A 13,198-nucleotide genomic window follows, 5' to 3' on the forward strand; every position below is an offset into this window, starting at 1 on the left:
GCTCTCCGCATGGAGCTTTATGCTACCCGTGCCCGTCTGTGGACAGCTTTGACGCAGCTGGCACCGGTAGTCCAGACAGGGTATGGAGAGATGGAGATGCTGAACCCTGTTAGGACCCATCTTCCGGCCCACGTTGACTGGCCAGCTATAGGAGGAGTCACACCTCTTCGGGGACCCCTCTTACCACCAGTCAGGGGACCAAGGCCACATCCGTGTCCTTATGGATCCCAGGGATCTCAGGCTAGAGTGTTCCCTGATCCGCATGTTGAGCTTCCGGGTCATGGAGGTAATCTCTATGAGATGTTCTATGCGGATGCCTGAGCTGTGAGCGGAAGGATAGTTTGGTAGTAGCCGTATGTTCACAGTCCTGCGTGACTTGTGGAGTATGGTAGTAATGTGAAACGAATTCCGGAGGCCTAGATAAATAATGTATAGGAAGCTTGTAAGCCTCTGATGAGTAGTTCCACCATTTCAGTAGTTTGCTCTTCGAGTAAGTTTGTACTGAACTATGTAAGGGTGTGTATGAACCATGGTGTATATATAGCAGTGGCTTGTTACCATGTTGTTCGGATATTCATTTCCGCATTCCGTGTGTTCAGTACATTCTTAATCCATAGTTAGTATTGATATGATATTGGTCTAAGCTATGAGTTTGTTTGTCAGGATGGTGTTCACCAGGTTGAACCGTGCCCCTGCTCATGAGCAAGGTGGGGGTAGTCAAGCGTCGCAGGAAGACCTGCCTCACCCACCTTCTCTGGTAGAAGTGATGCTTGAGGCAGAAAGAAACAAAAGGGAGACCAACCGACTGCTAGAGCGTATTGAGCAGAATACGGCTCGACAGCCTAGGAATGCTGGAGTGTCCCTCAATGACTTTGTGAAGCTGAATCCTCCAAAGTTTCATCATTCCGTCGATCCCCTCGACGCTGATGACTGGCTGTGCAGCATTTCACGCAAGATTCGCTCTGCGAATGTGTCTGAGGCCGACAAGGTGACCTTTGCGGCGTATTTCCTGGAGGGACCCGCCAATCTGTGGTGGGAGAATTTTGAAGCTATGCGTCCCGCTGAACCAGTGGCCACATGGGCAGACTTCAGCGCAGCTTTCCGTCTGCACCATATTCCAGAGGGCCTGGTGGACAGAAAGAGAGAGGAGTTCTGTGCCTTCACTCAGGGCAAGTTGTCTGTGGATGCCTATAGTCGCGAGTTCGGTAACCTCGCCCGCTATGCAACAGAGGAGGTGTCTACTGACGCCAAGAAGCAAGCAAGATTCCGTAAGGGTCTGAGCCCTGAGCTCCGTCGTGATCTGCGCCCCCATGAGTGTGCAAGCTTTCAAGCCCTGGTCAAAAAAGCGATCAGTGCGGAGACTGGTCATACTGACTTTGAAGCCACAAGGAAGCACTCCCGTGACTTTGGCTCATCTTCTGGTTCCGCGTTTCCAAAACGCAGGCTGTGGGTTCCAAACAGTTCTCTGCCGCCAAGATACACTCCGAGGCCATCCTACGTGGTGCGTCAGACGAATCAGGCCAACCCTCCCGCAAAAGCTTATGGTGGTCCAGCTAGCAATGCTGCACCATGTACCAACCAGGTGATATGCTACAAGTGTGGAGAACCAGGGCATTATTCCCGTGAGTGTCCTCAGAATGTGGGTGCCAAGCAACCCGGAAAGTCCGTCGGGCAGGCCAAGTCGGGCAAAGCGTTTTATGTGAAGCCAACTCCTGCACGTGGCCGTGTGAACTATGTGTCAGCAGAAGAAGCTGCAGAGGATCCCGACGTCATGCTGGGTACGCTTCTTGTTAATCATCACCCAACGTCCGTTCTCTTTGACACTGGGTCTTCTCATTCCTTCATTTCAGAAAGTTATGCCAAGTTGCATAACATGTCATTTTGTGATATGCCAATCCCATTGGTTGTCCAAACCCCTGGTAGTAAATGGCAAACCTCTAGGATAACCTATGGCAATGAAATTCTAGTAGACAGGCTAGTTTTTCTAGCCTCATTGATAGCATTGAAATCTTCGGATATTAATATCATCTTGGGCATGGACTGGATGTCAGCTCACTATGCCAAGATTGATACTCAATCTAGAAATGTCCAGCTTACCCATCCCTCGGGTGAGATAGTAAATGTCTCTACTCGAGTTGCCAAATGCCAACTCTATTCCCTAAATGCCAACCCTCTTCCGGAACTTGAAGACATTCCGGTAGTCCGTGACTTCCCGGATGTTTTTCCAGAGGAACTGCCAGGAATTCCACCTGACAGAGATGTAGAGTTTGTGATAGATCTTGTTCCGGAACTGTCCCAATAGCCAGAAGACCTTATAAGATGGCACCCCTAGAGCTAGCCGAACTTAAGAAGCAATTAGATGAGGCCTTGAACAAGGGTTTCATTCGTCCTAGCTCTTCTCCTTGGGCTTGTCCCGTCCTATTCGTCAAGAAGAAAGACGGAACGGATCGGATGGTTGTAGATTACCGACCAGTTAACCTGGTCACCATAAAGAACAAGTATCCGCTCCCCAGGATCAACGATCTGTACGATCAGCTCGCTGGATCCTCAGTCTTCTCCAAAATGGATTTGAGGTTGGGATACCATCAAATCAAGATTAAGAACGGGGACATTCCAAAAACGGCCTTTGTTACTCGTTATGGCCAATATGAGTACACCGTTATGTCCTTCGGTTTAACCAATGCCCCAGCCACCTTCTCTCGGCTGATGAATTCAATCTTCATGGAGTATTTGGATAAATTCGTCGTGGTATACCTCGATGATATTCTCATCTACTCAAAGAATGAACAAGAACATGCCGAGCATCTAAGGCTGGTATTGATGAAACTTCGAGAGCATCGCCTTTATGCCAAAATTTCAAAATGTGAATTCTGGTTACCAGAAGTGACCTATCTAGGCCACGTAATCTCTGGTAAGGGTATTGCTGTCAATCCCGAGAGAGTTCAAGCTGTCCTTGATTGGACTCAACCTGAATCGGTTAAGCAAGTTAGGAGTTTTCTTGGTCTAGCGAGCTATTGTCGCCGCTTCGTCGAGAATTTCTCCAAGGTTGCAAAGCCTCTGACTGAACTCCTCAAGAAGGATAAAAAGTTCGAGTGGACACCATAGTGTGAGCATAGTTTTCAGGAACTGAAAAGACGCCTGACTTCCGCACCTGTGTTGCTACCACCAGATTTTTCTAAGGACTTTGTTATCTATTGCGACGCCTCGCGACAAGGATTAGGTTGCATTCCCATGCAAGATCGTCATGTGATCGCATACGCATCTCGACAGTTGCGTCCACATGAGGATAATTATCCCACACATGACCTTGAGCTTGCAGCTGTGGTCCATGCACTAAAAACCTGGCGACATTACCTTCTGGGTAGTCGTTGTGAAATATTCACTGATCACCAAAGTCTGAAATATATCTTCACCCAGCCGGATTTGAATCTCAGGCAAAGACGGTGGGTTGAGTTGATCTCGGATTACGACTTAGGGATAACTTACACCCCGGGGAAGGCCAATGTTATGGCCGATGCACTAAGTCGTAAATCTTATTGTAACAATTTGATGCTACAACAAGGTCAACCACTTCTCCATGAGGACTTTCGGAAGTTGAATCTTCATATTGTTCCTCAAGGATTCCTTTCTACCCTGGTGGCGAAGCCTACTCTTAAGGATCAAATTGTAGCTGGCCAAAAGCGTGACAAGGGTATATCACGGATCAAGGAGAATATTTTTAGCGGAAACGCTAAAGAATTTTCCATGAATGATCAAGGTGTGGTGTTCTTCCAGAATCGTTTGGTGGTTCCTAAGAACCCACATCTAAGGCAGTTAATCCTTAAGGAGGATCATGATTCCCCTCTCACCATTCATCCCGGTAGTACTAAGATTTATCAGGACCTACGCCAGAGGTTCTGGTGGACTAGGATGAAGAGAGAAATTGCTGAGTTCGTTGCTAACTGCGACGTTTGTCGTTGAGTTAAGGCAGAACATCAAAGGCCTGCTGGCACCCTTCAACCTTTAGCTTTTCGTGAATGGAAATGGGATAAAGTTAGCATGGATTTCATTACCGGATTTCCCAAGACCAAGAAAGGAAATAATGCTATCTTTGTGGTCATTGACCGTCTTTCCAAAGTGGCTCATTTTCTTCCTGTTCGTGAGAGTATAACAGCTAGCCAGCTAGCAGAGTTATATATCTCTCGAATAGTGTCTCTTCATGGTGTTCCCCTGGAAATTAACTCGGACCGTGGGAGTATCTTTACTTCTCGCTTCTGGGAAAGTTTTCAGAATGCCATGGGGACTCACTTATCTTTTAGCACTGCTTTCCATCCCCAATCAAGTGGTCAAGTAGAAAGAGTGAATCAAACCCTAGAAGATATGCTCCGAGCTTGTGTTATTTCGTTCGGTATGAATTGGGAAAAGTGCCTTCCGTTCGCCGAATTTGCTTATAACAATAGTTATCAATCAAGCTTGGGCAAAGCCCCTTTTGAAGTTCTCTATGGACGAAGATGTCGAACCCCTCTTAATTGGTCAGAAACCGGAGAGAGGCAACTCTTTGGCCCGGACATGATCCAGGATGCAGAAGAGCAGGTTCGCATTATTCGTGAAAAGTTGAAAACAGCCCAGTCTCGTCAAAAGAGCCAATATGATCGTCATCATAAGGCTGTGACCTTTGAAGTTGACGAGAAGCCTTACCTTCGGGTTACACCTTTGAAGGGTACCCATCGTTTCGGTATCAAGGGCAAGTTGGCTCCTCGTTACATTGGACCTTTTCGCATTCTTGCCAAACGAGGAGAAGTTGCCTACCAGTTGGAACTTCCTCCGCATCTTTCCAAGGATCATGATGTTTTCCACGTCTCGCAACTCAGGCGTTGCTTTTCGGATCCTATCCGTGAAGTAGACCACGAAACGCTTGATCTACAAGATAACCTTTCTTACCGAGAATACCCCGTGCGTATTCTCGATCAAGCTGAGCGTACCACTCGACGTCGAAACCTCAAGTTTCTTAAAGTTCAATGGTCAAATCATTCTGAAAAGGAGGCAACTTGGGAAAGAGAGGATCGTCTCCGACTTGAGTATCCTGCGTTATTCCCGACGACTTCTAAATCTCGGGACGAGATTCTTTTGAGTGGGGGTGAGTTGTCACATCCCTAACCCTTAACCAAGATAGCATTGTGCTCATGTCTTCTTTGCACTTGCATCCAAGAAGTTCCAACAAAAACAACCAAGTGGCAAAGGAAAAACTCTAAACCCTAGCCACCATTTCAATTAAAGGAAATTTCAAACTAGTTCAAATCAATGAACCCAAAATGGCCTCAAGAAATGTTCAAACTTTCTGATAAATCATGAAAGTAAATGAGCATTGGAGAAAACTATTTTCTTGACACTTTAAGCATTTTAAATAAATGCAAAAGCCACTGGTTTCAAATTTAAAAATTTGAAATCAGAAACTATGATTTTCCAAAAATGTTGAAAGTCTTGGAAATGAGTGGGGATATTATAACAAATATTTCAGGAGGTCTAAAATAGTTTTTTACTTTTGTTTTGGAGCTGAAATAATTAGCAAAGCAATAAATAGAAAAAAAACAAAAAACAGAGAAAATGGGAAAAAGCTTACCTGTCGCCCTGGCCTCGCCCGGCCCATCTCCCTGCTCGTCCCCTCCCTCGCGCCAGTAGGCAGCAGGAGGTGGCCGCCGCCTCCTCCGGCGCGGCCATGCACCTGCGTGCCTGCGTGGCCGCCGGTTCGCGCTGGCGACGACGGGGATAAGCTCCCCAGAGCTCCCCCTATCCATTCCCCGCCTCGGTTCTTCCCCTCCTTCCGGATCCCCTCCTTCTCCCTGCTGCCGCCATTAGAGCCGAGCTCGAGCACTAACTGGCCGTGCCCCTGGCCATAGGATCCCCTCCCCGAGCACGCCATTAGCTCCGCCTCGTCGCCCTGGTCGTCTCTGCAGAAGCCGAAGGCTCCTCGAGCCCTGCAACGCCCGCAACGCCGTCGTCTTCCTCCTCCGGCCGCCGGACCTCTCCCGGCGATTCGTCGCCCCCAGGCCTTCCCCGAGCCGTCTGAGCTCTGCCCTGCACTCCCTGTGAGCATGCGGTCGTTTTCCCTAGGTTTTCCCCGTCGATCCCCTCCTCTAGCCCTAGTTTCACCGGAGCCCGACGAGGACCGCCGCTGCCGCTCGTCGCCGGTAGCCCTCCGATGTCCAGCTCGTCCTCCCGAGAGCACCAGCAGCTCCAGGACGACGTGTAGATGCCGTAGCAGCTAAGAACTGAGCGTGGATCTCTTTGATTCAAAGCCCCCGACGACGCCCGAGCTTCGGCCGCCGCTCCGGCTCGTCGCCGATGCCTCTTCCCGCGACCCTAGCCTCCCTAGATGGTCCTACCAGATCGGCCACTTCGCGAGCATGCTGTAGCTGCAAACCGCGTGCGTTTTCGTGCTGTGCAGCGCCGTCTAGGTCGCCTCCGGCGAGCCCTCCGCCGCGGGTTTGGTCGCCGGCGACCACCCTCCGGTGGCCGTCGACGTGGCCGACCATTAGGGCGTAATCGCCCTCCCCTCAGTCGCTGGCAGAGGGCCCCACGCCTGGTCAAACCCCAATTAGGGGCTGGTCAGCGCGGGATTAGTCCCAGAGAGGCTGACCAGTGGGGCCCCCCTGTCAGGTTTGACCTGAACAGGTCGGCTGACCTGCTGACGTGAGCCTGATGCAATAAATGGAATTTCCAGTATAAAAATAATTCAGGAAATTGCTAAAAATTGCAAAAATCATAGAAATTAATCTGTAACTCCAATGAAAATAATTTATATATGAAAAAGTATCAGAAAAATTCAGGGATTCTGATTATGCTATTTTCAACTATGTTTGAAAAAGTTACAGGACCCTAAATTGTGAAATAAGGAATAATTCAATTCTTTAATCACTTTATAAATGGAATTTGCAAAAATATCCAAATTTCATTATAAATGCAATGATCACACACTGCCCTAGAGATAAATCAGTACCATAACATAACATTTCATGCATGTTAACATTAGGTTGATCTGAGCATCAGGTCGAATCAATTAAACCGGTATCCGAGAATACCCGTTTGAATTGCTATTCGAATGTGATTCAAATCAACTCTAAACCTAAAACATCTTGATTATAATAACCTATCACTTGCATTCTCATGCCATGCTCATGCATCATTTTGATTGCATATGATTGTTATTGAATGTTGCCGTTCATTTCGGTAGGCTCCGCACCCCCGGATTCCACCGAATATCCGTCCGACGGATATCGTTCCTCCTCTGAGCAACAAGGCAAGCAACCCCTTTGATCATCCCGATAACTCCTATGTTCTTGCTCCTGCACCTATTTATTGCATTAGGATCAAATGCTTCAACTGCTTTTGCCACGATAGTTGGACCCACTTCCTTTGCATGACTTAACCTTGTCACAGTAAATAGCCGAACCTTGCAACCTAGCATACCTGGTAGTTGCTTGAGCTATGATGTGCCTTGTCCTGCTATGCATGCTATGCTTAGAGTTGTGTATGGTCTGTCATCTGGGAGATGAACAGAAATGTAGAATGTGTTCGGTGAGCAAAGGTCGTGTGTTGAACTTGATTTGGTAAAGGTACCGGTGAAAGGCTGTGTAGGAGTACATGGCGGGTTGTTTCATTGGGACCGTCCTTAGGAACTGAGTTCCGTGTATGTAATCCAAGACTAGATACTACCACATGCTGGGCCCTGAAATATGACCCCGCTCGGCCTATTAATCGCGTAGTACTCGGTCCAGGAGTTGCAAGTAGTTTCTGGTGTTCATAGTAATGCTGGAGGCCGTGCATGGTGCTGACCTGAGAGGTGGACCGTGATGCGGTAGGCAGTGGCACGGTGTACCAAGTGGCACCCGGATGGTGGGCTTGGGAACCCTGCGCACATCGTTTGAGGCCGTGGCAGAAACCTCGGCCGGACTTCCGTACGGGTTACTCTCAGATAGGCGATAAACCTGGACTAGGTACTAGTGTGGTTAACGGTCGTGGCCGACTCCCTCGCTGGGCTTCCGTTTGAAGGTTGCCGAGGTGCATGACGTGCACATAGGATAAGTGGCGGGAGCGTGTGTGATGAAGTACACCCCTGCAGGGTTATGATCTATTCGGATAGCCGCGTCCGCGGATATGGACTACTTGGAGACATATGTTGTTCATAGATAACTTCAATGGCTACTCATAAAATTGCCAAGATAAGCGTGAGTGTCGTGGACGGCATTTCCGTATTTGGAATGATTCCACGATAGTGTATTGTTGTGGTGTTAGTGGACTCGTGTGCGAGAAATCAAATTGTCAAAACTAATTTCAAAAAGCAAGTTGTCTAGCCACGAGTCAAATGCTGGCTTTCCGCATGAAACCCCACAATACCTTCTTGATACCTTGCATGAGTAGTTAGTCATCCTAAAGTCTTGCTGAGTACCTTCGTACTCATGTTTGCTTAATAAATGTTGCAGAGGTTGCTAATGACCCTAATGGAGGGTTCTTCGTAGACATCGACGACGACGAGTAGCTGGTGTCCCAGCTACGATCTGGCCCTACGTCGGCTCTGTAGTATAGTCAGGCCATGTGCCTTCTAGTTGCACTGTCTGTACTCAGTCAGTTTATAACTCTTCCGCTGGCTTGTATTGTATGACTGCTATTATGGGTCGTGAGACCCTTAATGTGTAATATTATGTGTGTGGCTCTTCCGAGCCTCTTAAATAAAGTTTGTATGTTTATGGTTATGTTGTGATGCCATCGATGTATCTATACATATCGGTATGCCATGCGTACGTGTGTCTTACTTGATATGTATGGGGTTCGAATACCTAGTCGTGAACTTTAGTAGCACTCCTTACAAGGAAATGCCCCTTTGTGATCCAACGAGCCTTGGTAGTTCGCTACTGCTCCGGACACATTGGTTGACCGGCATGTGTCCTTCTTAGCTGCTGTGTCTGTCCCCTTTGGGGAAATGTCACGCGACGTAATGGAGTCCTTGTAGCTTGCTATGACTCGTCTACGTTCGTTGATGACCGACACCTGCCTTGTTGGGTCATGTATGCTTGTCCTTGTGCGGAACTGCCACTTTGGTTTATGACTAGACATGTCGATCCGGGTTCTTTGACATTGGAATGCTAGCGACACTATCGCATACGTGAGTCAAAAGACGCAAACGGTCCCGGCTAAGGTAAGGCTGCAGCCGTGGAGTTAACCGTGCATGAGACCACAAAGGGATGCGATGTGTTACAGGCTGGATTCCTATGGCTTAGGATCGGGGTCCCGACAATCATCCATAACCGATGCAATGCCTATGAGTCTTTTATTGCTGTTCCTTGCTACCTTACTTTGCCGCTATTGCTGTTACTTGCTACTGCTGCCGCTACTGCTGTTACTTGCTACTGCTGTCACTACTGCTGTTACTTGTTACTTTGCTGTTACCTGCTGCAATACTTTTCTGGCACCATTGATACAACAAGTCAGGAATAGTCTGCCGTCAACAGACCATTTTCTAGCACCGTTGCTATCATACTACTTTGCTACTGGTACCTTGCTTGCAGATACTAATCTTTCAGGTGTGGTTGAATTGACAACTCAGCTGCTAATACTTGAGAATATTCTTTCGCTTCCCCTTGAGTCGAATCAATAAATTTGGGTTGAATACTCTACCCTCGAAAACTGTTGTGATCCCCTATACTTGTGGGTTATGAGGCACTTTCCAAGACCTTTGTCATGAATGCAAATGACAGTGACATATATGTGATGTTTTTCCGAACATTTTGGTATCTTATTTGCATTTTTCTGATTTAGTATGAATTAGTTATGAAGTTTTCAAACTAACAGTCAAACAGTCAAAGGGAAAAAGCGTAAGAGGAGCAAAGTGACTTGGACAGAACCGGTGACTTTTGGAAATTAGGGGTAAAACAGCCGAGTGGGACACAACTAGGGGCATAAATCTAATTATCGCATCCATAAATGGATCTCTTGAGCTTGCATATTTTACCAGTGCTAGTTGGATCGACAAAACCTTCGGGTTGTATCATGTATACATCCACCTTTAAATTTCCATGAAGGAAAGCCGTTTTGAGATCCATGTGCCATATCCCATATTCAAAATGTGCAACTATAGCTAGTATGATCCTTACCAACTTGAGCATCGCTACTGGCGAGTAGGTCCCATCGTAGTCAATTCCTTGAACTTGTCCATAACCTTTAGCGACAAGCCGAGCTTTGTGGATCTGAAGATTTCCATCCACATCGTATTCTTCTTAAAGACCCATTTGCAACCAATGGCTACTATACCACGCGGCGGATCAACCAAGTCCCAGACTTGATTATCATCCATGGACTTTCACTTGGATTTCATGGCCTCAAGCCATGCCTCGGAATCTGGGCTTACCATCGCTTCCGCATATGTGGCCGACTCATCGCTTTCTAGCAACAACACATCGCACATTTTGCGCAATCTATCCGACCTCCGTGGCTCCGGTGCCGACTACACTACGGGTTCCCTGACCGACTCCGGTATGATCTCATCACCAGCCGAGTCGTCCCCGAGTGGCTCTCGAATTTCTTCGAGTCACACCGTTCTCCCACTGGCCTCCCGACTAAGAGACTCTTTCTCTAAGAAAACCCTGTTCCGAGAAACAAACAATTTGTTCTCTTCTCGGTTGTAGAAGCTATATCCCAAGGTTTCCTCGAATATCCCACGAATATGCATTTATCCGACTTAGGTGTAAGCTTGTCTGACAGGAGTCGAAAATGCTTGGCAACCCCAAATATTTAGAGAAGTCAAACTAGGACTCTTCCCAGTCCACATCTCATGTGGTGTCTTGTCTATGGATTTTGATGGTACCCTGTTAAGTGTGAAAGCTACAGTTTCTAGAGTGTATCCCCGAAATGACAAGGGTAAATCCGATTTCCTCATCATCGACCAGACCATGTCCAACAAGGTTCAATTTCTTCGTTCTGACATGCCGTTTTTGTGCGGTGTACCCGAAGGTGTGAGCTGAGGTACTATACCTTGGCTTTTCAGATGATCATCAAACTCATGGCTCATGTACTCAGCTCCACGATGTGATCATAGGAGCTTTATCGTCTTGCCGAGCTGATTTTCAACCTCGTTCTGAAACTGTTTGAACTGTTCAAAAGTTTGTGACTTGTGCCTCATCAAATAGATATATCCATATCTACTCAAGTCGTCGGTAAACGCCACGACGTACTGATAGCCACCTCTAGCCGTTGTGCTCATTGGATTTTCAACTCTTTGCAGAAGGAGGCATATTCATCTTGCCTAGAAAGCATGCTTCACATGTCTCGAACGACCCGAAGTCGAACGAAGTTAGGAGTCAATCATCATGGAACTTCTTCATGCGTTTCAGACTAATGTGTCCAAGCTAGCAATGCCAAAAGTATGTTGGATTTATCTCATTAGGCTTATGCCTCTTGACATTCACGTTATAGGTTGGTTCCGTTTCTAGATTCAAAATAAATAGCCCATCTACAATGGGTGCATAGCCGTGGAACATTCCATTCACATAAAATGAACAACCATTGTCCTTTAAATGGAATTCATAACCTTGACTCATCAAACATGAGGCAAAAATAATGTTCCGACTAAGTGCAGGAATGTAATAACAATTACTCAATTCCAAAATAAATCCAGAAGGAAGCTGGAGCTGCATCGTGCCAACCTCCAATGCAGCAACTCTTGCTTTGTTGCCGACGCTGATGTCAATCTCTCCTTGTGCCACACACCTAGTTCTTACCAGCCCGTGCATCGAGTTGCAAATATGAACAACAGATCCGGTATCAAATACCCAAGAGCTACTAGGTATGTGAGGAAGGTAAATGTATATAACATATGTAACAAGTGTACATTTGCCTGAAGAAGCATCTCCGGCCTTCCTGCCATGCTCAGCAAGTGACTTGCTACAGTTCCACTTCCAGTGACTAGCTTCCTTGCAATGATAGCAAATGGTCTTTGAGTTTGGTCCATACTTCGGCTCAGCGGCGGAGACAACCTTCTCCGTGCCCCTTGCCTTACCCTTTTTCTTGGACCAAGCCTTCTTGAACTTTGGCGAGTTCTGCACCATCAACACTTGACGCGTGCCTTTCTTAATATCCTGCTCTGCCAGCTTGAGCATCCCATGCAATTCAGTGAGCTTCTTATCCATGCCATGCATATGATAGTTCGATATGAACGTCCCATAGCTAGCGGGAAGACAGACCAGAAGTGCATCAGTAGCCAGCTCATCCGAGAGCGGTCAGCCCAAACAATCCAAAGCCTGCACATATCGGATCATCTTGATCACATGCGGTCTCAGTGGATCACCTTCCTTCATCTTACAGTCCATCAAGGATCGCAAGACATTGAAGCTTTCTGTCCTAGCCTGCATCGGAAACATGCTCTTGAGACTCTCGATCATACCGAAAGCCGCAATGTCTTCAAAATGTCATTGCAAATCGGGCTCCATACAAGCTAACATGAGGTAGCTGATCTCATTCGATTCATCAACGAGTTTATGGTAGGCATTCTTGGTTGTGGCATTAGCATTAACGACAGGTACCTCTGGAATTGGATCCTCTAGAACATGTTCCTTTTTATCGTGCTTGAGAACAATTCTCAGATTTCTATACCGGGTGGAAAAGTTTGTTCCATTAAGTTTATCCTTTTCCAGAATTGATTTCAAAGAAAAGTTTTGAGGAGGTGGTGCCATTGATCTACAATAGAAAATATGCAATCACTAAGCATTGTGTTTATGTAGAGTAATTCAATCCTTAAATAGAACTACTCCCACTGAAGTCGGCATCCCTCCGCGAACTCTCAGTGATCCACGATCCGTCTAGCGCGAGCGACTAGTGAGATTTAGCATCACTGCTAGCCAACTTGCCCATTCGGTAAGCAACACCTTGCTAATCGTATCTCCATATGACTCCTGTCGGTCGCGTAGGTATGTTATATGACGACTCCCAACCTTCTTTGCCACAAGGATCAAAACCATTTTGATAGCCTTGTCAAGTTAACCTGATGCAGTGCATGTCCGGTTCCGACACGAACCCTCGAGTTCAAGGACACGTAGTAGCACCTCAATTTTATGATCCCACCACTAGATGTACTTGACGTGTGAAGGTGGAACATCCGGAATGGCAATGTGCTTGATATTAATGAGGGACCTTTCTACACTCTAACATGCATAGAATACAAGAAGCAATA

Source organism: Hordeum vulgare, chromosome 3H, assembly GCF_904849725.1.
Source record: "Hordeum vulgare subsp. vulgare chromosome 3H, MorexV3_pseudomolecules_assembly, whole genome shotgun sequence".
In the NCBI taxonomy this organism is placed as follows: Eukaryota; Viridiplantae; Streptophyta; class Magnoliopsida; order Poales; family Poaceae; genus Hordeum; species Hordeum vulgare.